The sequence below is a fragment of the Equus asinus genome, chromosome 22, assembly GCF_041296235.1.
Source record: "Equus asinus isolate D_3611 breed Donkey chromosome 22, EquAss-T2T_v2, whole genome shotgun sequence".
NCBI classification, from domain to species: domain Eukaryota; kingdom Metazoa; phylum Chordata; class Mammalia; order Perissodactyla; family Equidae; genus Equus; species Equus asinus.
The window spans coordinates 25,747,775-25,772,389 of NC_091811.1; the positions used below are offsets into that span (position 1 = coordinate 25,747,775).

The 24,615-nt window shown below is 36.9% G+C and overlaps 1 protein-coding gene and 1 pseudogene across 3 annotated transcripts in view; both read right to left on the minus strand.

Annotated features, from left to right (window-relative positions):
• The window catches only part of GRIN2B (glutamate ionotropic receptor NMDA type subunit 2B), a 423,510-nt gene that overhangs the window by 328,670 nt on the left and 70,225 nt on the right, over positions 1–24,615 (minus strand). The gene's annotated exons all lie outside the window — the stretch shown is intronic.
• Positions 20,003–20,547, minus strand: LOC139041648 (zinc finger protein 280D pseudogene; annotated as a pseudogene).

The following is a 24,615-nucleotide window of genomic DNA, read 5'->3' on the forward strand; positions in this document are numbered from 1 at the left end:
GGGCATACACCTGGTTTTCATTCAAATAACAAAAATAAGTGCATTTTTCACATGTAAATATGAACCCAGGAAGCTAAAATACCCAGTGGTAACAGGTACAAAGATGTACAATCAGGAGAACAAAGCTCATCATTAACCACTGTCATTCTTCAGCTTTGCTGATCATCAGACTCCATCTTTTTTAAGCTTGTAAGCAGAGCCTGATCAAGGCAATAGTCTGGGCCCCATCAGTTAGTGGGGACTGAAATGGCCTTCCTTCCTACCCTAACTGTGTCTTCATTGTGCCTAGAAGGAACTGAGACCTTGTTGCCCACCAGTAGCCCCTGCTGGGCTGATCCTGACCATATGGCTGGCCTACCTTGCCTCTGCAATGCTCTACAATCCCCTAATACAGCTAGAGGCTTGCCCTGAACTCCAGCCCACCAACCAGAGCGCTGACCAGAGTTTTCCTTCTAAGCAGACACAAGGATCTCCAGATTCTCAGCAAGGGATGGGTCCAGACCTGAGCTCCTTGTGCCTATCTGGACTCTGTGATTTGGTGTTCCCTCCATCCCATCTCCTTTTGAGGTTATCTCTATTGCTTGATCAGTTCTACTTTCCTTGATCTCACACACCATCTTCATCCTCCATTCTCCCTACAGCTAAGATTCCACGACATCTTAAAGTTAAATCTTCATGGACTAAGGACTTTAAACATTAAGAACATAGTTTCAACACTGATGAAGAATGGGTGTCCCTCTCTCGGATATTTTGCCGCTGCTTATCACCAATGCATTACTGCCTCCTCCAGTAAACTCCTCTTGCCCCAACTGCCTGTTCTCTCAGACCCTTCTGGTTTTAACATCCCATGAAGTTTGCCCACCTACCTATCACTTCTAGAAAGCAAAATACATCAGGAACTTCTGTACTCTGAATCTCCTATGGATTACTCTATAGCTTCTGAAAGCCACATTAGGGATTTGTAAACTGAAGAGCCTAAACTGGATCTTGAAATCTGACTGACTGCTGCTGACTAGTGCCTTGTACCACCACCACCACTCCGTGTGCCCAACAGCAGCACTAGAATGTCTATTTAAGAGAGGCTTAGGGGCACCAATATGGCTGGAAAAAGAAGGCAGGGGATTGTCATAAAGCAGCATTTACATAGCAAATACTATTTTTACTTAGTGTATATGTTTACTGAGGAGAGGGGGTACTGTAGGAAGGCTTGTGCATATTATGTGATTATGTTTCCCCCACATCGCTCGTTATCTCATTGATTAATATTTAAGTATTTAAGTCTCTAAGACCAAACTAGAAGAGCTGGTAAAATCAAGTGGATGTTGGGTATGTGGTCCAGCCCTGTTCACCAATACCCTGTACGCAGTGAGATTCCCACCCAGGTCAGTTAGGATTTAATAGAAAGAAGTGCTGTTTGGGCACCATGAAGGCTTTCGACTTTGGGAGAGAGGCAGTAACTCCATGGGCACCATGGTCTCTGAAGTTGCAAACTCCAGCAGGTCCAGGACGAACCTAAAGCAGGCTTCTTCTGCAGGTGAGGACACTCGAGGGCAGTGGATTTCCCAACCTTGTACTCTAGCCAAGTCAGACAATCTCTGCTCCCTGTCAGTATTACTGATGACTGCTACCTTCAGCTGATTGCCATCTTTTGGCTTCTGAAATGTGAGTTTTAAATGTGTTATGTATTTCATTTGTGCAATGCCCTGGATACTGGATTGGAACACAATTGCAGCAGATTACACTATTTATTTTACATACTTGAAGATAGAGCCTCTTGAACTCAATATGCAAATATATGTGAATAATATGCAAATCTGTGTTTTCTGCCAAGACTCTAGCATTTTTCTTTTAATGGGACTGTGATTCCTATTCAAGAAGAAAGATCATCTTCCTTGCATCCTCCTGCATCAATGGTCTCTCCCTCCTCCCTTCAAGATCCTGACCAGCTTGTAACTTCACTGAATTTCAAAGCCCTGAGAAAATTACAGGCTCCACTGAATTACATTTAAACCTATAATGGTCATTCCAAGGCATTATTTAGTATCTTTCAATAGGTGTGCTACAAACACAATGAGGATCACACTACCTCATTGCCAATTTGGAATTTTATTCTTAACCTCATGGAATCTGACAGTCTCCTTAGTAATTCTAAATTTAAATGTTCTCACCTACTGTACAGATGCAGCCACACAATGTTTCTTTTTAAAACAATGCAGTTTACAAAGCTTTTTAAAGTGAAATTTACAAGGGTGCTGGCAAAAGGTGTCAGACTGGCAACTGCAAAAGCACATCCTCTATTTAACCTCAGAATAGTAAATTACATGTTATCTTACAGATGTTGCCAGAGCCACCACCATCATCATCAACATAACCACCATCAAAGCTACAAGGAGAGAAAGACTTGCTTCAACCCAAGAAAAGCTATTAAAGAAACAAATCAAATCCAACAATTATTTCCCTACTACGTAAAAGGCACTCTTCAAAGATGTCAAAAATACAAAGGTAAGATAAACCTTGTCCTTTAGAAGGGTACAATCTAATAAAAATAATGACAAGAACTAATATTTACTTAGCACTTATTTTGCACCAGGCACCATGCTCAGCACTCAACATGGGCACATCATTGGTCCCTCATGACAGCAATACTTGTCCAAGATCTTACAGTTAAAAAATGATAGAGGCCAGATTCAAACTCAATGAAACCATTCCAGTGACTCTCATATAAATAATTGTTAAATGAATTGAACTGAAATTTCATAGGCTAAACACAACTGTCCCAAAGAAGCAAGGTGAGATCCTTAAATTAACTCTCAGAAAGGGTTTTCATTCAGGGCTATAATAACATAGGGGAAGAAAGGAATCAGAAGTTCCACCTCCCAATGGCCCAGTTCTAATTTGTATTTTATGCTTGTATGTCAGATTCAATAAAATATTCTCATGGTTCTCTAGTCCTAGTCTCTTTATACAGAATATCATTTTAAAAACAATTTTCAGTTCTCATAAAGGAAACATTGCATAGGCTAGATTTATCCTTCCTTTGTTGGGAATGGAATAAACGAAATTTCCAAAGTGATCCAGGGGGCTGGTGAGGGCCCAAGATTCCCAGGCACTGTGAACCGAAACAGTGCACAGGCCGGGGGAAGCTGTACTTCCCATTCTCTCTACTCTCCAACAAATTGTTTACTCCTCTTGGTTCTGCAGAAGTGGCAAAGGCAAGGCAGAGACTGCCACTTTTGATAAAGAGGCTTCTCCCTGTAAATACAAAATACTCTCAAAAGCCTTGTGATCCATGAGAATATGGAGGGGGCTCCAGAACTTCCAACAAGAGTTCCAAGGACCAGCTGTGGTCCACATTAATCATACAATTCTTTTGAGGACTTTAGACTTTAGGGGAGTGAAGGTCTTCCAGTTAGCACCCCCAGAAGATATAATATCACTGGTTTTAGAGAATGCATCCTAAAACTTGTTCTAAACTGATTCACCTGACATCCTAAAAGTACACTCTCTTTCATGGAACTAGTGGACTCAAAGCTCAGAGTAACAGTCATTAGGGAGATGACTGAGTCAGAGCTGAGCTATGACCTGACCAAAAACAACCCCTCATCCTTTGAGAATTGTTCATTTGGTTCTGGGCTTTGTTCAATATTCAAATTACTTGATCTACCTTGATCAGTGACTAGCACTTGGTCCATATCTAAGTGCTATTGTACAAATAAATTTGATTAAATTTTTTTGAACAGCTTTTTAATTACATCTGAGCAGCCATATTTTAAAAGAGTGAACACACTCTATTTCACCACTGTTATCAATAAAATATTCATGGGGCCTGTGCACACATTGATTTCTAATCATACAGCCAACTACCAAAGAAATTTGTGTTCCTGTTTTTCCTATGCTGGTGAAGAATGATACAGAAGACAGATGGTGGGAGTGGGGGGTAGGTAGCAGAGACCATTAAAAATAATATTTCCAAAAGAGTTTTTAGTAACAGAAAAATCCTTAAATTGTGATATCAAATGAAAAGAGCAACATGAAAAACTTGTGATTCCAAATCAAAAAATCCACAGAAACAAGGGAAGAGATATACCAAAATATTAGATGAAAAACATTCATTAAATTATTTATTTAATCATTATTAACTAATGACAAACTGTAAAAACTTAAGAAGATTTCGAACCCCACACAGCTACCTGGAAATCTGTGAAAAGATAAGCATGAGCATATCTCACTTTATTTAATAGACATGTGCCTGAAAAGCCAGACATAAAACGCAATTCTATAAGTTTATTCCACATATATTTAAAAGCCATCTACTCAGAGGCACATCATGACAGCTTGCCATTTAAAACTATGATTTTGAAAAACTAATGAATGATAGAAAAAAAATCAGCAGAGAATAACCAAAAAACAACTTAATATGACATTTTTAAAGGAAGAAGAGGGTTTGTATTCATCTGATTTATATAGCGATGGCACAAAATTATACTCATAAATATAATAAAGAATTTAAAATAGACTGTAGATGTGAGAAAATTCACAAAAGAGAAACCAGAGATGATTAACAAACATGGAAAATAGTTCAATATCACTAGTAATTACAGAAATAAAAACATAGCAGTAGAGTATAATTTTTACCTACCAAATCATAAACATTTTTTATTTAGCTTTTAGAGGGGAGCAGCCAAGGATATGGTAGAAACAGGCACTCTCACAATTTGCAGGGAGTGAAAATGGATAAAAACCATTTTGGGAAACCATTTGGCATCATGGATCAAGAGCCTTAAAAACGTTCATATCTTTGAACTGTAATTCAATTTCTGGGAATCTATCCTAAAGAAATAATGTAAAATACAGACAGAAAAGCTTTATAACCAAAATGTTCACTGCAGCATCATTTATAATAGTGAAAAATTGAAAGTAATTAAATGGCCGACAGTAAGAAAGTGGTTAAGTAAATTATGCCATAGCTATATGACAGAATGCTAAATAACCTTAAAAATTACATTTACCAAGAATTTTTAACAACATAGAAAATCTCTTATGCTGTGATGTTGAATAAAAAAAAGCAGCAAAAAAAAGGTATGATTCTATCTATATAAAGATGCACGGGAGAAAATATACCACAATATTAACAGCAATTACTTTGTTGGAATTTGAGTGATTTTCTTCTTCTTTCTGCCATCTTTTCCATTTTTTCCAAATATTCCACAATGAGCATTTGCTATTTTTATAATCAGAAAAAAATTTTATTAAAGTTATATATTACATATATTTCAAGTATTTATACCAGTCATTTAATAGAAAAAGATAAAGAAAGGAAGAAGAATAAAACTGAAATAAGGCAGAGAAACAAATTATCAGAGTATCAGCCTTTTCCTGTTCTCTTTTAGGTCCTGCCACTAAATTTTTTAAGGCTATTTTGTGATTTAGTAATTACAAGCATATAAAATATTTACCCCATTAGCTGAATAAAATTAAGTGCATAAATCTGTCTAGGGTCACATATTTCCTACTTGTGACTTAAGGGAATCACATAATGAATCATTTTGGAAAGAATCATTTCTGCAAAGTAAGAGTCATGGTCTAATTCTGAGTTATCAAGTTTATTTAAAGTGCTGCACCCTCTTTTATGTGCATCTAAAGGCACTTGCACGTTGCGTAAATATTGTGAATGTGTGTGCATCATGTAGACACATAATAAAGATATAAGAGCAACTAAGAATTGTATGGGTTGGTTTAGATAAGCCTCTCTCTTGCCAGAAGAAGAAACTGAGGCCCAAAGAAATTATGAGGCAAAGAAATTTGCTCAGGTCAGGTGGCCAGCCAGTGGCAAAGCCAGTATGCTTGGACTACCAGTTTGGAGGTTTTCCACTAATTTACATTGCCAAGCTTATACCCCAGTGCTATGACTGTAAGAAAGTGGAAAGTTGAAATTAAAGTTGCAGTTACACCCATCTCTTACCATACCCAGGAAATGAGCACTTTCACTTTAACCATTTTGCATAATGAAGGGACTTCAAAAGCTTTTGGAAGTGCATGGCTGAGCTCTTTGATCTGTGTATAACTGTCCTGGGTGGTCGATAAATGCTCAATTAGCAGAATAAACTGAAAGGAGAGGCTAAAGCAGTGTTTGTTTTGTTGTTGTTCTAAGATCAAAACAGCTCCTTCCAAAATTTGAAAGGCCAAGAATTTCAGAAGTTCTTGAGAAATGACAGAGAAGTAGGTTAACAATGTAAACTGAACTCTGCAGATAATAAATATTTTACTGTTCCCATACATTAGGCTAGCGATCCCTGCATTGTGATTCTTGTTGGCTGTGATTGACATAGGTAAAGTATTTCAAGGTGACTTACTAAGCTTGTTATCTGAAGGCTTTAAAAAAAGTTTTTAAATGTAGATCTTTAGATCTTTTCATGCTATGTCAGTTCCTCTAACTTTGGGGTCTAAGGAGGTGTCTTATGGCTTAAGATCCCTGTGCCTATTAATCAGGGTATTACTGTATGTAACAGAGGTTGACTAAATCATGACTTAAAACACTTGGCAGAACACCTAAACTCTCTTTATATCCAATGGGTTTTTACCAAATGTATGTGTGCATATTTAAGCAAATTCCAAATGCAAATATTTTCTACATATAGGAATTCAATAATACAATAGAAAATAACATATGCAAAGAGAGGATCATCATGTGATTTCAGAGGAGAGGTGAAGTGAAACAGAGGGCTCTATCAATAGGGAGGCTCCTTTAACTGGCAATAAACTCAGAGCTGAGAACAGACAGATTGTGCCAAGGGAAATGAGTAACAGTGATGAAGACTGGGACAGGAGTGCAAAGCTGATGAAGCTAGGTGCAGGATGAGCCTGGCTATGACAAGTCCATGGAGGACTGTAATTAAAGATCAAGGCAGACATTTGGAATAGAATCAAGAAGATAAGGTATCCAAAGAAAAGAGCAAAGCAATAAGTGAGGGGGTTAGTCCTTCAGAAGGTCTGCAGTATCACCACTGGCCAGCAAGAACATGCAAAGAATTCAAATAAAGTTATGAAAATTTTGACGATTTAAGGGACCTATCATTAAGACCATAAAAGTGTTTGTAAAAATTGAAACACATCTCTGAAAAGTATGCAATGTACAACTACATGGCAATGATTTCCATAAGTCATACTGAAAAAATCCATTCTATTATTTTATTATACTCACATGGTGATCTCATGGCTCTGTGGACAAGCAAAGTCCTTGAAAGAAAAAAGTCCAGAATATAAAATGCGTTTGGGGGGACTATTATCACTTTATGTACAAGTTAAGTTTCACCATCTAGCAAGGACTGTAAACAGAGCTAGCCTGGCTTTGACATACACTAGCTGAGTGACCTTAAGCAACCTGTTTGAACTTTCTGAGCCAAAGTTTTCTCATCTGTAAAATGGAGACAATAACGCCTACCCTGCAGAACTCTTGTGAGAATTAAATGATCTCATTTAATGTATGCAAAGTACCCAGAAAGATGCCTGGCACATCTGCCCCTATAACAGATACTATTTATGACAACGATTATGATGAGGAGGATGTTACTTATTTAAAATAGTGCAAACATTTAAATTTCTCCTTCCCTTGCTCTTTTTGATTGCCCTAAAAAGAAGTATCATTTCACTGCCTCCCCTCCTCCCCACAACTCTCTGAGAAATGGACAAGAACTAGGGAAAAGCCTGATGTGTTAGAAAAGTTTCTCACTGACAGAGCATATTTCCTCAGAGCTTCTCATATTAGTCAGCCTCACTCATGCCTCTCTCGTGCAGGGAAATCGTGGCCTCAGACCAGTTAGAGCCTTGCTGCAGAAACTATCCGAATTGCTCCATCACCTTCTCTGTTAGCACGTTCTAAATAAGACTCCCAACCCCCACCTGCACTGCACTGATAAAGCCAAAAGTTACAAATGAGCAGGTATAGAGGAGAGAAACACCACTGTGTAATGAAGAGTACAAAAGATGATCAGCTAAGAGACTCCCAAATCTTTAATATTTGACAAGAGTACAAATTGAAATATTAATCTCCTTACCTATCATTTCCCAAGAAAGGTCTCCTGAGGCCTTCTGCATTCTAAGTGTATTTTCAGTCTATAGGATGCATAGGCTCTCCAAATAAGTCTGGAGCCCTTAGACCCCTGGAAGTAATTGGCTATTAGATCTCAGGCAAGACACTTATCTCTCTGGGGCTTAGAATCCTCCTCTAGAAAATAAGGATGCTGTAGTAGGTAATCTTAAACATACACTCCAGAAATAGATAAACAGAGAGATATTTATATAGATGATTGACAGATGATAGATACATAATGAGAGCACATTTTTATTGGGAAAATCACAATAATTGAGTATGGCTTAATTATTTAGTTCTACTGGAGAATTATGTCCCAGGCCCCGATTATTTTAATAACTTGTTCCTTACTGAAAATGAAAACACAACACGCCAAAACTTATACGACACAGCAAAAGCAGTACTATAACAGGGAAGTTTACTGTCATAAACACTTAGATATAAAAAGAAAGAAGGTCTCAAATCAACAACCTAACTTTATACCTCAAGGAACTAGAAAAAGAAGAGCAAACTGAACTGAAAGTTGGCAGACCAAAGGAAATAAAAAAAAATAAAGCAGAAATAAATGAAAGAGAATAAAAAAATAGAAAAAAATCAATGGAACTAAGAGTTTTTCGAAAAGATGAATGAAATTGACAAACCCTGAGCTAAACTGAGAATGAAAGAAGACAAATAAAAATCAGAAACGAAAGAGGAGACATTACAACTGATGTCACAGAAATAAAAATGATCTTTAGAGACTCCTATGAATAATTATATGCTAACAAATTGTATAATCTAAAAGAAATGGACAAATTCCTAGAAACATACAACCTACAAGACTGAATTATAAAGAAATAGAAATTTTAACAGAGCTACAACTAGTAAGGAGAATGAATGAGTAGTCAAAAACCTCTGAACAAAGCCAGATGTCTTCACTGGAGAATTCTACCAAAAATTTAAAGAATTAACACCAATCCTTCTCAAAGTCTTCCAAAAATTTAAAAGGGAACACTTCTGAACTGATTTTATGAGGCCGACATTACCTTGATACCAAGACCAGACAAAGATACTGCAAAAAAAGAAAACTATAGACCAATATCCCTCATGGATATTGATGCAAAAATCTTTAACAAAATGCTAGCAAACCAAACTAGCACATTAAAAGGATTACACACTGTAAACAAGTGGGATTTATTCCTATAATGCAAGGATGGTTCAACATACAAAAAGCAATAAATGTAATATGTTACATTAATAGAATAAAGGACAAAAACCACATGATCATCTCAACTGATGCAGAAAAGCATCTGACAAAATTCAACACCCTTTCATGATAAAAACACTCAAAAAACTAGAGAAAGAAACCACCTCAACAAAATAAAGGCCATATATGGAAAACCCATAGCTAACATCATACTCAATGGTGAAAAACTGAAAGCTTTTCCTCTAAGATCAGGAACAAAGCAAAGATGCCTATTCTTACCACTTCTATTCAATATAATACTGGAAGTTTTAGCCAGAGCAATTAGGCAAAAAAAATTTTAAATGACATCCAAATTGGAAAAGAAGTAAAATTATCTATGTTTACAGATGACATGATCTTATACACAGAAATATCCAAAGAGTTCAGAGAAAAACTGTTATAACCAATAAGTGAATTCAGCAAAGTTGCAGGATACAAAATCAACACACAAAAATCAGTTGCATTTCTATACACGAACAATGAATAATCTGAAAAGCAAACTAAGAAAACAATCCCATTTGCAATAGCACCAAAAAGAATAAAATACTTAGGAATAAACTTAACCAAAGAAGCAAAAGATGTGTACACTGAAAACTACAAAATATTCCTGAAAGAAATTAAAGTAAAAACACAAATAAATGGAAAAAAAGCCCATGATTTTGGATTGAAGACTCAATATTGTTAAAATATTCATACTATCCAAAGTGATCTAGAAATTCAATGCAATCCCTATCAAAATCCCAAGGTGTTTTTTTGCAGAAATAGGAAAACCATCCTAAAATTCATATGGCATCTCAAAGGACTCTGAATAGCCAAAACAATCTCGAAAAAGAAAAACAAAACTGAAGGCCTCTTAATTCCCAATTTTGAAACATATTACAAAGCTACAGTAACCAAACAGTATGGTACTGGCATAAAGACAGACATGTAGACAATGGAAGAGAATAGAGACCCCAGAAAGAAATCCTCACATATATGGCCAAATGATCTTTGACAAAGGTGCCAAGGCTAGACAATGGGGAAAGGATAGTCTCTTCAACAAAGGGTACTGGAAAAACTGAATACCCACATGCAAAAGAAGGAAGTCTGACTCTTACTTTATATCATATACAAAAATTAATTCAAAATGGATTAAAGGACTAAATATAAGCCCTGAAAACACAAAACTCCTAGAAGAAAACATAGGGGGAAAGCTTCATGACATTATATTTGGTAATGATTTCTTGGATATGACACTAAAAGCACAAACAAAAGCAAAAACACACAAATAGGACCATATCAAACTTAAAAACTTCTATACAGCAAAGGAAATAATCAACAAAATGAAAGGCAACCTACGGAATGGGAGAAAATATTTACAAATACATACCTGATTAGGGGTTAATAAGCAGAAGTCCTAGAAGTCAACAACAAACAAACAAGTAACCCAATTAAAACAATGGACAAGGACTCCAAAGAAGAGATACAAGTGGCCAATAAGCATATGAAAAGATGCTCTACACCAGAAATCACAAGAGAAATACAAATCAAAACTGCAATGAGATATCACCTCATACCCTTTAGGATGGCCTTTATAAAAAAAAATAAGTAAATAAATAAATAAAAATAGAATATAACTGGTGTTGGCAAGGATGTGGAGAAATTGGGACCCCTGCAAACTGTTGAGCACTGTTAGAATGTAAAATGGTATAACCCCCATGGAAAACAGTATAGAAGTTCCACAAAAAGTTTAAAATAGACCTATGAAACTAAGAAAATCCTATCATATACTATAATATGGATAAACCTTGAGGATATTATGCTAAGTGAAATAAGCCCGCTGCAAAAAGACAAACACTGCATGACTGCACTTACATGAAGCATCCAAAGTAATAAAACTCTTAGAAATAGGAAAGAGAATGGTTGCCAGGGGCTGGCGGATGTGAAGAAAGGAGAGTGTTTGATGAGTATAGAGTATCAGTTTCACAAGATGAAAAAGTCTTAGAGATCCGTTGTATAACCATGTGCATATAGTTAAACTACTGTACTGCACACTTAACAAAAATGATTAAAATGTTAAATTTTATGTTGTGCGCAATAATAATAAATAAATAACTTGGTCCTTAATGTCCATCCTCCTACCTCCCACCTCCCACTGCCATCCTCTTCAGAATAAAGAAAGTGCTACCTTCAACCAGCACTGGCTCTGCCAACAGAGCTTGCTTTTGATGCCGAAAAAAGAGAGATCGGAAAGAAACAATGACAATAATGACATACAAGGGTTGCTTCTGTTACTCCCCTTCTCTCCTTTCTGAGCTAACCGAATCCACAGTCTGCAAATAGGATCCATCAGGGTCAGACACTGAAAGGGAGGGATTTTCTACATCATTATTTCTAGATCCTTATATTCTTGATTAATTGAACTATTGGAGAAATAGTTCCTGGAGATTCCTGGAGAAAATAATAATAACCATTTACTGAATAATTAATTACATCAGCCACTCTGCTGTGCCATTTACACACAGAATTGCACTTAATATTCAAAGCTTTTTAGAGATAGGTTAAGTTACTAGCTAAAGGTCACACAGCTACTAAATGGCAGAGTAAGGATTTGAACCCAGGACTGCCTGATGCCCAGGCTGGTGCTTTCAACCAGAGAGAAGAACCTCTCTTGGTTACCACTGTATAGTCACTATGTGGCCAGATGATCCTGCTTGCTGGATGTGGGGAGAATTCAAGAGGCAGAGCATAAATGTAGTCCTTCTTTGTCTGCTCATTGCATTTCTTGGCATATTTCCTAGTGCAAATAATAACAACTACTAGTATTACTACTACCACCACTCAATGATAATTGTGTTTTGTCACATTCTGTGCTAGGCTTACGTAAGAATTATTTTTCTCATTTTATAGAAGAGAAAACTTAAGATTCAGAGAAGTCAGTAATTTGCCTCAGGTCAAATTAGCTTATAAGGTGGAGACAAATTTAGAATTCAACACTGTCTTACTCAACCCAAAATAGGTTATCAAAGATTTGGATGCTGGAATCAAGACCACATTAACTAAACTGACGTATGACACTAACTTGTGCAGGGCCCCTAACTCTTTCAAAGTAAAAAAAAAAAGAAGCTTCTTTAAAATAGAAAAACAGTCCCTCCCCGCCCCACACACAAAAATACTGGATAACGTTCAGTAGAAATAAGACAAGACACTATGACCTGACAAAAGTAAGTGGCTCAGTGCCAAGCTGAAAAGTGTTTAGTTGCAGGGCAATTGGGGGGGGGGGGGGGGGCTGCTTTATGTAAGCCATGCTCAACCAAAATGAAAATGAAAATGAAAATAGGCAAGAAAGTCCAGAGGGGTGTCTCCTTTTGCCCCAAGAAGCTCTGCTAGGCAACACAGCACAGTGGTCAAAAGTGCCAGATACATATTAAGAAATCTATAAATATTAGACATGATTATTTCCTACGTCAAAACAATAAGTTAAACCAAATGATTCATCTGTAATTAAATAAATCAAATGGGGAAATCGCCAACTATCCACTTCCTGTTAGGTAGTGTAAACAAAGAATAGCATGTTAAGACGTTGAAATTTTTTCTTATTCTTTCTGATGCTAACAAGGACACAACTATGGTCATGTTTCCTTTCAAATCCATAGGTGTGCTTTGTAGAAGACCATGTATCTCAAAACAGTTTCGGGTTTTTTTTTTTAATTGAAGAATAATTTCAAAACAGTTTCAAGTCTAGGAAGATCTCACATGATATATCCCTAACCTATATAACTGCCTTATTTCCCACCAATTCCCCACCTTCTCCTAAAGGATATGGGTACTACTGAGAGGACTCAAAGAAGCATGTTTTCCCACTTCCATGCTGTTTTCAAGATGTTCCAATTCCAGAATGATCTTTCTCTGTCTCTATTCTTGAATCTATTCACACCACTCTAAAATATCTTTCCTCTACAACTTTTTTTCAAATATACTCAAGAAAATATAAACAGCTTAGGGCTTTCTTTATTATTGTGAAACATACACACAAAAAGTTCACAAAATATTTATGTACACTCTTCCAAATAATTCTAGAGCAAACACTTCCTATAACTACCACCCAGATCAAAAATAGTATATTATAACTACCGCAAAAGGCCCCTGTGTTTTTAGTGCATCTATTGAAATGATAATATAATTTTCTCCTTTAATCTGTTAATGTGGTGAATTAAGCTAATTGATGTTATAACTTAAGCCAAACTTGCTTTCCTGGAAAGATGCTTGGTCATGATATAGAAATGATTTCAAAGATCATTGGATTTAATTTGCTATTGGATATTTTAAAAAAATTTCTGCATCTATATTATGAGTGAAATAAGCCTGTAATTTGTCTTTCTCATACCCTTGCTGTGTTTTGGTATTGAGACTATGTAAGCCTCATTTAAAAAACATAAAACAAAAAACTAGTGATTGTCATTTCTTTCTATATTCTCTAGAAAAATTTACATGAGAGTGAAACTTTTCTTCCTTTAATGGTTGAAAAAACGAGCCAATGAAGCCACCAGGCCTGGCATTTTCTTTTATGAAAGATTTATTTTACTATCAATTGAATGTTTTAAAGATTATGATAATCTTTAGGTTTTCTACTTATTTGAGAATCAGTACTGGTGAGTTCCCTTTCTTGCTTTACAATTTCCAGTTTACCTTGGTTCACGTTTCTCACGTTCCATGTTCCAATTGTGCGTGTTGTGCAGCATGGGACTCTCCTTTCACCTAGATTAGGAATGCTGAATGATCAACACGGAAGCACACGATCTGATCAGAAAGTAAAAGAAAGAAATAAATAGTATGCTGAAGATCTATACAGAAGAGACAAAGGGATAACAGATTCCTTTGAAGAAGATTCCTATGAGGAAGAACCTGTAATTTTAGAAAGCAAAATAAAAGCTGATGTGAAAGTACTGGGTAGAAATAAGTCACCAGGGGTAAATGGGATATCGATAGAATTATTTCAAGCCACAGAGACTGAATCTGAAAGAAAATCCTAACAAGAATATGCCAACAAATGTGGAAAACAAAACAATGGCCTACAGAATGGAAATGCTCAATATATCCCCCAATCCCCAAGAAAGGAGACACCAAGAAGTGCAGTAACTATAAGACCATTGTTCTAATTTCCCATGCAAGTAAAATGATGCTAAAGGTCCTGCAACAAAATCTTTTACTTCATATGGAGCAAGAAACCCCTGATGTCCAAGCTGTATTTTTAAAGGGAGAAGCATGTGAGATCTAATTACGACTATTAATTGGCTACTGGAGTGCTCCAAAGAATTGCAGGAGAAGTTTTAGACTACACTAAACCTTTTGACTGTGTAGATCAGGAAAAGCTACGGGCTGCTCTGAAAGAAACGAGGATGCCTCAGGATTTGATTCTCCTGATGCATAACCTGCATTGTGGACAAGAAGCCACTGTCACAACAGAATGTGGAGAGACAGAATGGTTTCCTATAGGCAAAGTGTCTGACAAAGGCACATTTTATCTATCTATTTAATCTGTGTGCAGAACATATTATATGAAAGACTAGGCTAAACTCAGATGAAGAGAGAGTGAAAATTGGTGAAAGAAATATCAACAATGCAAGAAATAGATGAGAGTATCCTATTGCAGAAAGCAGAAATGACTTGAAACAACTTCTGACTAAAGTGAAAGAAGAAAGTGCCAAAGCAGGACTGCATTTGAACATCAAGAAGACAAAAATCTTAACAATAGAAGAACTACACAACCTTAACATAGACAATAAAAACATTGAAACTGTTAAAAGATTTTTTTTAAAGATTTTATTTATCCTTTTTCTCCCAAAGCCCCCCGGTACATAGCTGTGTATTTTTAGTTGTGGGTCCTTCTAGTTGTGGCATGTGGGATGCCACCTCAGCATGGCTTGATGAGCAGTGCCATGTCCGCACCCAGGATTCGAACTGGCAAAACCCTGGGCTGCCAAAGCAGAGTGTGCAAACTTAACCACTCAGCCACGGGGCTGGCCCCAAAAGATTTTGTTTATCTTGGTTCAGTCATCAATTTAAATGGAGATGCAGCCAAGAAATCAAGACTGAGCCTTGAAAGAGCAGCAATGAAAGAATTAGGAAAGATCGTCAAGTGTAAGAAAGTGTCATTAAAGATCAAGGCCAAGATTATCCATACCCTCGTATTCCTGATTACCATGTATGGGTGCGAAAGCTGGACAGTAAAGAAGGCTGACCGCAAAAGAATGAATTCATTTGAAATTTGGTGTTGGAGGAGAGGTCTCCGGATACCCTGGACTGCCAGAAATACGAACAAGTGGGTCCTAGAGCAAATTAAGCCTGAACTATCATAGGAGGCAAAAATGATAAAAATGAGGAGTCCACTTTGGGCAAATAATGAGAAGGCAGGATTCTCTGGAAAAGACAACAATGCTGGGAAGGCAGGAGAAAAAGAGGAAAACCAAATATGAGATGGATTGACTCCATAAAGGAAGTCATAGGTAGGAGCTGAGCAGGGCTGTTGAGGACAGGACGCTGTGACCATCACTCATTCATAGGATAGCCAGGAGTCACAGACATCTTGAGGGCATGTAATAACAACAATTGCTGAGTTATATTTTCTAATAATTTTTCTATTTCAACTAAATTTTCAAATTCATTAGCATAAATTTTTTATAACTTCTTACCTTTTTAGGTACCATTTATTGTGCAATCCTCTTTTTCATTCCTTAGATTGATTACATGTGCCTTTTATCATTTTTCTGTGACCAGCCTTGTTAGACATTTGTAAATGTGTAAGATTTTTTCAAAAAAAAAATTTAGACTTTGTGAATACTGTATATGTTTACTACCAATTTCTTTCATTTATACTCATTTCCTTCTTTGTACACTCTTCTAGATTATTGTATTTCCCTTTATCAAACTTCATGAGACAGATGTCTAACTTATTAATTTCCAGGATTTTTCTTTTTAAATATAAGCTATAAAACACCATAAATTTCCCTACAAAGGACTGTTTTATCTGCATCCCATATGTATCAATATGTAGCATTTTTGTTACTGTCCAATTCAAAATAGTTTCTGAACTTCTATTATGATTTTTCCTTTAATGTGTGAGTTATTTATCCCAAATACATGAGATTTTCTAGTTATCTTTTTGTTATTGATTTCTAGCTTAAATGCACTGTAGTCAAAAAGAATAAAGTCTTTTGACATTTCAGTCCTCTGAAATTCACTGACAAGTGATTTAAGGTCTGGTAAATGATCAATTTCTTAAATGTTCCATATTTGCTTGAAAAGACATTGTATTCTGAGCTTTTTACTGCAGTGTTCTGCATATATCTGTTATATTAAGTTCGTTAATCATATTGGTTAAATCTTCCATATCCATTATTGATACTTTGTTAGCTTGTTCTATCAGTGAGTGAGAGGAGTATTTTCTTTAAATCGCCTATCATAATTGTGAATGTTTTTATTTCTCCTTCTACAACTGTTAATTTTTATATCACATATTTTGATGTCATTTTACTAAATTCACATAATCTAAAAGTTTTATATCTTCCTAGTCAATCAAAACTTTTAATCATTGAACTGACCTCTGTCTAAAGTCTATTACATCTGATACTAATATAGCTATATCATTATTCTTTTGGTTAATATTGCATGGTATATATTTTTCCAACTTTTTATATTCATTCTTTCAATACCCTTATGTTTTAGATATGTTGCTTGTAAATAGCATATCATTGGTTTTTTTAAACCAATCTGCTATTTTTTTGAATTAGAGCATTTTTGGTTTTTGTACTTAATAGGCTTAAAATTATCATCTTATTCTGTGTTTTCTAATTGTTCCTCCTCTCCTGGGTTTTTTTCCTCTTTCTTTGCCTTCTTTTAGATGACTGAATATTTTTATTAATTTTATTTTCCATCTGCTAATTATAAGTTACGCACTCAGTTTCTACTGTTTTAGTGATTATCCTAGAGAGTAAGATGTCTACTTAATTTGTTGAAGTTTAAAGTTAACATCTTTACCCTTCTCTCAGAAAAAGTAAGAAAGACACTTTAACCCCATTAACCTCCCTACTTAATTTGTACATTTTTGTTATCATGTAGTTTTCAATTTTTAGTTTTATTACTATTAGTCATTTTTATTATTGTTGTAAATGGTTAATACTCATTTAGATTCAGTTATTTATTCATTATCTGTTCTTCACTCCATCTTGCAACTCACACCTTTCATGGTGGGCTCATGTGCCTTCTGTTTAAAGTACAACCGTTAGCGTGTCCTTTAGTGAAGATCTGCTAGTGACTAAAATTCTAGTTTTTATATTGCTTTGTTTTTAAAACTTTTACTTCATTCTTAAAAGATATTTCACTTGTATAAAATTTTAAGGTATCAATTATTTTCTTTCAGCATGTAAAGTTTATACTATCTTCTGGCTTCTGTTGTGGCTGTGGAGAAGTCAGGAGTTAGTCTACTGGTCATTTCTTTATAATAATCTATCATTTTTCTATGACTTTGTTTAAAATATTCTTTATGTAGTTGATTTTATGCTGTAATATGATATAATTTTAAATCAAAAACTATTTTGAAATACAAATTAAATATACATTTATTTATGTTTCTCAGTATTCGTTATACTTCTTGAATCTGTACATTTTTTTCTTGTAAATCTGTTAATTTATAAAATATAAGTAGATAAATATAGATATAGCTATTTTAGGGTCAGACTTTTAGGTATATATAAATTTTAAATTGTTATATATTTCTAGTAAACTAAACTTTTTATCATTATGATGCAACCAATGGGATCTATGCATGCAAACTATGGCATTATTTCTTCAAATATATTGCTTCTGCCTATTTTCTCTCACCACTCCTAGCACTCTGATTATACGCAGAGGTGGTCTTTACTTTCTCACTCTATCCACCACGTGTTTTAACCTCTTTTTTACATTTTCTTTTCTCAAGAAGAACAGTGGGAAGGATCTCTCCCTGCTGCCTTCTAGATAATTCTTCTGATTCATCTTCCAGTCCCCTAATTCTCTCTTCAGCTGTATATATCTGTTGCTAAATCAATCATATGTTTTTACTTTCAGTTATTTTGTTTTCTGCTCCTCAAAGTTCTAGTTGTTCCTTTTTTCCAAGTAAAAGTAGTCTTCTATTTTAAAAAAGTAGGTAGTTTAGCTCATAGTTCAATCACATCAGTGTTTTTCTTCAAGATAACCATGATACTTCAGACACAGAAGTGCTTTACACATTGCTACCCATTTCATCACACAAAATATTTTGAAAAGACATATTCAAGGGAAGAGAGTTAACAAAATTAGTAACATTTTTAATACTTCATTAAGCAAATTGAGTGTAACTGGAATATTGTTTATTGTGAGTGCATGGTGGTGACTAATACAAAAATGACTACTACAGCTTGGTGCCACTGTCTTGATTCACACTAAGGCACCAGCAGTTTACCCACCATTGCTTTTCCATCGTCACTGGAAATGTCAATATGATGAAAAAGACAAATGTATCTTTGTATTACCATGATAATTACGTGGACTCCCAAACCTATAGGAGAGTCTCAGTAGAACCCAGGGCACTGAAGACTATACCTTGAAAACTGTCACACTAAGGCAATACTTCCATTTTGTGTGTGTGTGTGTGTGAGAGGAAGAATGGCCCTGAGCTAACAACTATTGCCAATCTTCCTCTTTTGTTTTTTTTCGCTTGAGGAAGACTGTCACTGAGCTAACACCTGCACCAATCTCCTTCTATTTTACGTGGGATGCCCCTACAGCATGGTTTGACAAGCAGTGCTAGGTCGGTGCCTGAGATCTAACCCTGGAACACTGGCTGTCAAGCCAAGTGCACAAACTTAACCACTACACCACTGGGCCGGCCCTTTTTTTTTTTTAAGTATACATTTATATACAACATATAACGGATGTATGCATTCATATACATATAAACCACACATTAATATGTATTGAAGCCCCCGATCTATCAGTTGCCAGCTGTGTGACTTTGAGTGAATTATTTAACCTCTGTGAGCCTCAGTTTCCTCAACTATAAATTAAGGATAATCAGGAAAAAAAAGCGGGGGGGGGGGGGGTCCAGCCCCAGCCTAGTGGTTAAGTTCGCTTGCTCTGCTTCAGTGGCCCAGGGTTTCACTGGTTCAGATCCTGAGCACGGACATGGCACTGCTCATCAGGCCATGCTGAGGTGGCATCCCACATGTCAAAACTAGAAGGACCCAAAACTAAAATATACAACTATGTACTGGGGTGCGGGTGGGGGGCAGCTTTGGGGAGAAAAAGCAGAAAAAAAAACAACAGATAATCATAGTAGTGCCTACTTCACAGGAACATTTAAGAATTAAATGAGATTAATTTATGCATAGCATTTAGCTCAAAACCTTACAAATATCAACAATTCAATAAATATTAACTAAACTTTTTTGAGTTCTTTAACCTAAACTATGAAAGCATGGTTTCAGAATAAAAAGCTACAACTTTGCCAGTTAAGAACTAAGAACACTTGGCCTAGTTTATAATCTTAAATAATGTACCATTATGCAATATTCATTACTGATTATAAGTTTATTCATGTTTTGATAGCACAGCATTCAACACTGTACCTGTCTAATTTAAGCATATTATTATTTTAAAAGTTTAAGCACTTCATTTTAAGCATACTACCTGATTCATGAACAGGCTGGGTAGTTAGTTCCCGGGTGAGCTATCATAAAATGGTGATATTTTCTGACGCCAATTATGCTTCTACAGGATAACCCAAAATTTTAACTGGGTATTACTGATATTGATAAATAATATCCAATGTATCCTTGAGATGACTGTGTAGTTTCAGAAAGACTTACATGTGTAGACAAAGACTGAATCATAACAGAACTATCTGAAGATGTAGATCAAAGATGAAAATTTACTGGGGAAGCAGCCACTGGATTTGTTGTTGGGTTCGTGCAGCGTTGACTTGTAGGCTTAATGTAGCAGTAATACCTCGGCTGTCTGCTCCATTCTTTATTCCCCTCGAATGTGAGCTGGCGTTTACTCTGTTCACAACATTTGAAATCGCTGGTTTTGAACTTGGTATCTTTCCAACAAAGATGGGCTCAACATCCTCCTCCTCCTTCACTTTCTTCTGTCATGCTTCCAGCTCTTCTACTTCACATTCCATAAAGAATTCTGCCATTTTTTAATTATTTTTAGACTGAAAACAGTTGTCGTCCATCAACTTGCACAGTTGACTTTCTGTAAATTGTCACCTAAGTACATGTGACTCTAGACAAGCCAGCAAGTTATGTCTGTTTTCCTTCCTTTTTTCCCGTTAACTTATCTTTTTATCAGTTTAAACCGCAGGCCCAAGCTCTCAACCTTGAGCAAAACGGCTCCGTCTGACTGGGGCCCGGAGGAGAGGAGAAAGCGGAGGAAGAAAAAGAGGAACGCGAAAAACTACAAGATGGCGGCTCCCGCTGTGAGCACGCCCCTGAGGCGTGGGTAGTGCGCCGTCCTGGAGGAGACTACGCACTGCCTCCTGGGTAGGCTCCGATGCGCCTCCGCAGTCCCAGCACCGGCATGTGCGCATGTGCGCATGTGCGGCGCGATGTAGGCCCTTGAAGGCGCAGGCGCCACTCACCAGCGGTGGGTCAGGCCAAGCAGGGTCAGTCAGATGGGAATCCCAAAACCCCTAGTTTGTTCCTTTTCAAATCTCGTGGAATACATTTTATACTTTCCTGTTTCCTGGAGCTGTTTTTAAGCTTGCCTTTTACTTCTTTAAATACGGTAAGTGTAGTCGTTTTATAATATATGTCTGGTGAGGCCGAAGTCTGGAGATTTTGGTGGTCTGTCTTGCTCTGTTTCTTCCGGTCCATGCTGGGTTCGTTATGTGCTGCTTTTCTTTGACGGCACTGTTCAGTACCCTTTTAAATAGAGGGAGAGGTAGTTCCCAGGGGTCTAGGATAAAAATGTCTTCCTCCAACGTTTTGCATTTCCTTCTGCCAGGTGCCTAAGAGTGCTGCGAACCCACAGCCACCTCAAACTAAATTTCCTGCTGGAGGGTTCTTGACCATCCATTTATGCAAATATGGGTTGCAAGTACTCTGATGGGCTGAGAGCGGGCTGTGGGTACAACTTCCCAGGGACGAGTTTTCTTTCGCTTCTTCACGACCTCACTCCCTTGTCCTCAGTCTCACGGAAGCTCTCCATAGAGTTGCCTGGAGATGTGATGCAGGTATTTCTGGTTCGGAGGTTCTAGCTTAATATGGGAGGGTTTCCCTGGGCTCCCCACCTGGGCTGAGTTCCAAGCTTTGTTTTCTGCCCTCTCCTGCTCGCCATCAAGACTGCAGCTCAGTTTCCAGGATCAGCAAATACCATTGGGTAAACAGAGCTCCCAATGCTTTTCCCTGTCTTGGATTTCAGCCTCCTGATTCCTCATTTTCTTATAGCAGTTTGATGCTTTTAAGACCACATCCTTTTTATCCAGTATTTTCATTTGTTTTTAGCCAGAGGGTTAGCCTAAATACTCAGATTGCCACATTCCCGGAGATGAAATGGCGTTTCTTTATACTTCTGTTACTTAATGTATTCCATCCATAAACAACTACAAACAAATCCACAGGCCCCCCAGGCCTTACCTCCTGTCCTCAGTATCAAAGCTTAAACTGCACTGCCCACTGAAGGCAGTTCTTTACCATCCTTCCGTCTCCTCCTTTCTCCTTACTATACAGTTTTGCTATATTCAGTCAATTCCAAGAACCACATTTTGAATTTCGGGAACAATAGGGCTGTGGAGAGACAATTACTCACTTGGTGATATAGAGATGAATGATTATATCCTAGGAAATGTGTGGTTTTCACATAGGCTGTTGTAGGTGGGGTATGTGTGCTTGTGTGTGTGTGTGTGAGTGAGTGTGAGCCCACCTGCACAGGTGTGAGGGAGAATGTGTTTAAGATTTAGTCTGGGAAAATCAATTCCATTTTGTTGAATGTAGGGCTTTGTGACTTGTGTGAATGGGAATGACGACAATGACTTCCTTATCTGGATAAACAGAATAAACTGTTCTAAAAATGTCATTGTCAAAATGTGTATACAACCCAATAGTGAACAGGATTAATTTGTACCCTAGTAATCTGTAATTTTAAATAATTCACATTTTCTATGTATAATTTAGACACTATCTGCATGACGCTTACTGAGAATAATGTTTGCAATAGATCTGCCTCTGTGAAGACATAGCAGACTGTGTTACTTGGCCATTAGTTATCTATGCAAGCTACTTAGTATCTTTTAGTGTCAGATACTTCATTTGTAAATCAAAGGACAGGGATTTGAAGTTGTGTAAGACTCCTTCTAGCCTCACATTTCTTCCAAAGATTTATTTGTAATATGGAAAACCATTTAGAAATAAGAAGCTTTTTGCACAAACTAGTTACATGCAACAATATGAAAGAATCTCATAGATAAGATGTTGAGCAAAAGCTGCCAGATACGAAAGTACATACTGCTTCATTTCCTTTATACGAAGTTCAAAAACAGGCAAAACTTATCTAAGGTTGACAGAAGTCTGAATAGCGGTTAATCAGAACAGTGGGTGGTATTGACTGGAAAGGGGCATGAGAGAATTCTGGCTTGTTGGAAATGTTTTTTACCTTTATCTGTGTGGTAGTTGCATGGGTGTGTACATATGTAAAATTTCATCAAGCTGTACGCTTGAGATTTGCTCTGTTTACTGTGTGTGTTATACCTCAATTTTTTTTAAAAGTGTATAAACAACTCGACATTAAAAATGATAGATTTATTATTTCAATGTTTCTTAAAATTCAGGATAAAACAATTCATCCTTTTCTTTAAAAAAAAGTGTGCATGAATGGCATTTTACTTATTACTGCCCATGGATGCCTTAGCTGGAATCTTCCTCAGCAAAAAAAAAGAAAGAAAGAAATTACCCAAGTTTTAGTAACTAGCAGATGGTAGATTTAAACTCAAGGAGCTTGATTTCCAGTGTAAAAATTCTTAACTCTCACACTCTGAAGTCCTTCCTTATAATGAATTGAACTCTATCTCCCTTTACCTTGCACCTAATTCTGCTCCTTGGGGAGACATAGAACAACTTTAATCCCCTTCCATATGACAAAATTTCAAATGCTTGAAGAAAACCATCACGTCCTGCCTTGACCTTCTCTCCTACAAGTTAAAAACCACCACTTCCTTCTACAGTCTCTTATATGATTTGTTTCAAGTCCTGTCCGCTTGCTTGAGACTTGTCACAGAATACAGCCCAGTGTATTCAGCGACTGCCTGGAATTGAAGAAAGTGCATTCAAAGTGGCCTGATAAGTGCCTGACACAAAGCACACTGCTGGACCGCTGCAGAAGACAAGAACCACTTTAATGGAATCTAGAAATGCTTGATAAGTAGTGGAAGTGATCAGAAGGAGCCCTGGGATTCTGTGTACACACCATGTGTAGTATAAACACACTCTAGTAAGTATGGGCACTAGCTTATACTCTGTAATGAGGGCAGCCTCCAGGAAAGACATAAACATGCTTCCTTCTCTCCTTCTACTTTCCTTAAACTGGATCAAAGCCATTGATCCTGGACCAACACAAAGGACAAAATTTTGGAGCTCCAAATTCCATGGCCCAGGCAAGCCATGTTACATAGGGCTTCATTTAAAGTTGACTTACTACTTCTTATATGTGTAAAAGTCCATATGAAAACCCAAGACTGGCTGTGAGCCAGCCTAAGTAGATAAAGATGAACACCACCCACTCATGAGAACTTATCTTTGATGAGGACTGCCTGGATTCAACACAGGGAGTCAAAAATCTATTGTTCATATTGCAATGGTTATAATAGTACCCTCAGGTTAGGGCCACTGGAGATGCACTGTGTGTCCTAGGGATGTAGAGCCCAAATGGAGGGGGAGGGCAGGAAATAGTGAGTTTTGTTCTTAAATCCAATAAAACTTTCTTTCAGGCTTACCAAAGTCTCAGGGAAAGGATGCATCATAAGACACAGGGGCACAGCACGGTCTGGTGCCCAGCACTGATAAACTGTGGAAATACATTGTATCCAGTGGCCTGATGGCAGATGTCTTACTGGTCATTAAACTGGGGACAGAGACTAGAAAGACTCAGGAGGAAAGAGGAGAAGACGGCCTTAAGGAATGGAGGAATACCCAGGAGTAATAAAGATAAATGTGACAAGGAAGTGAATATGAGAGAGAAAAAGATATTGCAAATAAGAGATAAACTAATGGTGGTTATTCTAATTTATATAAATATCAAAAAAGAGAAT